Source organism: Myotis davidii, unplaced genomic scaffold, assembly GCF_000327345.1.
Source record: "Myotis davidii unplaced genomic scaffold, ASM32734v1 scaffold329, whole genome shotgun sequence".
Lineage (NCBI taxonomy): Eukaryota > Metazoa > Chordata > Mammalia > Chiroptera > Vespertilionidae > Myotis > Myotis davidii.
In genome coordinates, this window is record NW_006300374.1 from 1,061,221 (window position 1) to 1,065,441 (window position 4,221).

The window sequence follows — 4,221 nt, forward strand, 5'->3', positions numbered from 1 at the left end:
TTCAGGGTGGGGACTCCCTGCTGGGGTTCCTGGCCATCCCGGTTGAGGGGCTGATGGCTGTTTGCAGACTGGCCAAGCCCCCCAGCCAGGTCCCTCACCCCATGAGGCTGTGACCAGCCGAGGTGAGGGGCTGATGGCTGTTGCAGGCTCTCCAAACCCCCCAGCAGCGATCCTCACCCCATGAGGGTATGGCCATGCTGGGTGAGGGACTGATGGCTGTTTGCAGGCTGACCACAGGCCCCAGCCACCCAACCTCCAGTGGAGGGTAGCTGGAAGCTGGTATCTGGGTTTTATTTAGCTTCTATACTTGAAACTTTGTTGCCTTTTGCGGAGGCCACAGCCGTCCAAGGCAGGAGGGAAGCTTGGCTTCCTCCATTGCTGGGGCAACCAAGCCTCCTGCTTGCTCCAGCTCCGTGGCTGCTGGCCGCCATCTTGGTTGGGTTAATTTGCATATAGTCACTCTGATTGGCTGGTGGGCATGGCTTTGGCGTAGCAAAGTTATGGTCAATTAGCCTCTTTGTCTTTTATTAGTGTAGATATGCATAACCCATGGCCACAGAGGATAGTGTGGTGAAGGCGGGAATTAGGGAGGAGGGCGTCAATTGGGGGACAAAAGGGGACAGTCGTAATACTTTCAACAATAGGTTCTTTCCCAAAAATTTTCCTGAAATGTAGCTTTTTTTAACTATATATGTGTGACTATATATTTCTTAGCTATGTATATGTGACTAAAGTCATAAATGGAACTAAATGAATCTGGAGCCCTGCTCCTCACCATGAGGGAAAGCTTATCTCAAATTTTAAAAAGGAAGCAAATATTTAGAAACAAGGAAAGAAAGGTGAAGTTTAGTAAGGCCTCACTTAACTTTTTTCTCATCACCATTGTAAGAAACAACTTCGAACCAAATGAGATTATTCTAGGATCTGCTATACGTTATTGGCCCATCTTCTATAATGTGTTCTTCCTTTCATTATGTGGCAGTGTCTGTTATAAGAAATCAGGTGTTACAGAATTTTTGTGGGCTAGGAACACCCAATTTATAATTTTCTAATTATAGATAACTGTTCTATGTCCTAATTTCTCCTCTCTTCTTTTATCATTGGGTTGCATTTCAAGCCCTTCAGTTTCCTAGCCAAGTTTTAGAGTTAAAAGTATATATAACCTCCCAACTTTCTTAATTATTGTCTCATTTATTGTCTTTATTAATCAGCACAAGTAAATAGTAATGTGTTTGAGACTTGAGTGTTTATTCACATTATTCTTTATTAATCAGCACAAGTAAATAGTAATCAATGTGTTTGAGACTTGAGTGTTTATTCACATTAAAGTCTTTAGGGGAAAAACCCCAGTTTCCTATTTGGCTGGGTTGTAGGATGCTTTGAGCAATGGAAAAAAAGAATGTTCTGGCAGAGGGGCTACCTATTGAAAGGTCATTAAAATGTGGACGATATTTGATAGAGGTCATACATTTTTTTCATTTCTTCCATTGCACCTAGTAATCATTGTGTCTAAGCCAAAGTCTCAGCTGTCTTTCTATATGTACTTTTCTTGTATTTATGGATTTTGAGATAACCTTACATGGTAGTCATTTGTATTTTTTAGCCATATCCTGTTTTCTTATTATGATCACACAGAAGGCTATGTGACTAATTCTACTCAATGTGTTATGACCAAAAATGATCTGTGTCACCTTATGTCCTATGTCTAATTGCTAGTGTCAGGCCCTCCAGAGTTGTGTTTTTTTCTTCCTTCTGTCCAGACTAGTGATTGGCATTATTCAAAATGGTGGCTGCTCTGTCAACCTGAGGCCTGAGTGACTGCAATAAACAGGGCTTCCCTGTCTCCCTGAAGTGGGCATATAGCATGAATGAAACATAAAGCTTTTATGTTTTAAGCCACAGAAATGGGGGATTCTTGACGGAGCATAAAGTAGCCTATCCTGGCTGATACACCTCTGGAAACTGCCCATTGAAGGAACTTTTGCCTTAGGCCTTTAAACATTTAATGATAATATCAGTAACTGATTGTATTGGGTTTTGTTTTTTTAATTCTCACCTGAGAATATGTCTTCATTGATTTTTTTAGAGAGAGAGGAAGGTGGGAAGATAGAAACATTGATGTGAGAGAGAAACATCTGTTGCTCCCTGCACATAACCTGACGGGATTGAACCCACAACCCATGTAGTATGTGGCCTGAGGGGTATGTTTTCAATGATATGAGAAGGGAGAGAGAGAGAGAGAGAGTTTGAAGTGAGAAAGAAATATTAATCAGTTACATCACATACAAGCCCCGACTGGTGATCAAATCCAAAATCTAGGTATGTGCCCTGACCGGAAATTGAACCCACAACCTTTTGGTGTATGGCATAACACTCCAATCAACTGAGACACACCTGGCCAGGACTGATTGTGTGTTAATTATGCCTTAAGCAATCTGGTAAATGCTTTATATCTCACTAAGTTCTTGCATTTGTCCCATGAGAAAAGAGCTATGATGAGGTAGGAATTCACCCCATGATCTATCTCATCTATTTTCGCTTCCTTGATGATCTTAGTAATTTTAATGGTTTCCATTATCATCATTTATCACTGAATATCAGATACTTTTTTTAAATTGTGTTTTTTAGGGGTGGGGGGAGAGACATAGACATCAATGTGCATAGATCGGGGGTGGAACCTGCCATCTGGGTATGTGCCCTGACCGGGACCCATCACCTTGTGTTGTATGGGACGATGCTCCAACTAAATGAGCCACACTGGCCAGGGCAAATATCAGATACTTTTGATTGTAAAATTTCCTGTTGTTTTATGTACCACCAAAATATAGTCAGTTAAACAATTTCAGTGCTAATGTTCACTTAAAATTTTTATTTCAGCAGCAGCTTTATAACATATCCAGCATCTGACATATCCTACCATCTCTGCCAGATCTGTGGTAAAAGGCACCATCTTTCATTTGGCAGTTATTTCCTGTCTGGTTTCTTGGCATCAACTTTTACTTCTACTATGGTCTGTTTTCAATATAACAACCATTTAAAAATTCTAAGTGGTTGGGTCACTTTCTTTAAAAAAATGTCTGTTGAGCCGAAACCGGTTTGGCTCAGTGGATAGAGCGTCGGCTTGCGGACTGAAGGGTCCCGGGTTCGATTCCGGTCAAGGGCATGTACCTGGGTTGCGGGCACATCCCCAGTGGGGGATGTGCAGGAGGCAGCTGATCGATGTTCCTCTCTCATCGATGTTTCTGACTCTCTATCTCTCTCCCTTCCTCTCTGTAAAAAATCAATAAAATATATTTTAAAAAAAATAAATAAATAAAAAAATGTCTGTTGAGATATAGTTCACATATCATACAGTTCATCCATTTAAAGTGTACTATTCAGTGGCTTTTTGTTTCAACTCTTTATTTTTTTATGATATACAAAATAAATATATTACCAGATTGTAGATACAAAATAATTAGCCACTTATATGCAATAATCATGAATATTTCAAGAAAAATGATTTTAAATGTAATAATGTTACATGCAATAAACATTAAAATTTCAAGAAAAACGATTTTAAGTATCCTGTATAATAAAAAGCTAATATGCAAATCAACCAAATGGCAGAACGACCTGTTGCTATGATGCTCGCTGACCACCATGGGGCAGATGCTCCTACAGGGGGAACGCTGCTCAGCCAGAACCCCTGAGCCAGGCTCACAGCTAGTGAGTGCAGTGGTGGTGGCAGGAGCCTCTCCCGCCTCTGTGGCAGCATTAATGATGTCCTACAGGGAGCGGGCCTAAGCCGTCAGTCGGACATTCCCAGAGGGCTCCTAGACTATGAGAGGGCTCAGGGTGGGCTGAGGGCCCCCCTCCAAGTGCACAAATTTCATGCAATAAACATTAATATTTCAAGAAAAAACAATTTTAAATATAATATTACCAAAACTATACTAATCCTATTTAATAATAGAGAAATATGGTAATTAGCATACGACCGCTACCCTTCCCAAAGCCCGAGATGGGAGCTGGGGAGGGGTGGAGCCTGCAGTCCGGCGAGCTAGGGGTCCCTTGCCCAGGCCTAACAACTCGGCCAGAGGCGTTAGGCCTGGGCAGGGGCGGAGCCTACAACCATGAGCAGCTAGGGGTCTCCTGCCCAGAACTAATGCCTCCACCAGAGGCCCTAGGTCTGGGCAGGGCCGGTGTCAGAGATCGTGGGCAGCAGGGGCAGAGCTGGGG

The 4,221-nt window shown here is 42.2% G+C and overlaps 1 protein-coding gene across 1 annotated transcript in view; it reads left to right on the forward strand.

The window, feature by feature from the left end:
• Positions 1-4,221, forward strand: part of BRAF (B-Raf proto-oncogene, serine/threonine kinase) — a 100,644-nt gene that overhangs the window by 5,892 nt on the left and 90,531 nt on the right. The gene's annotated exons all lie outside the window — the stretch shown is intronic.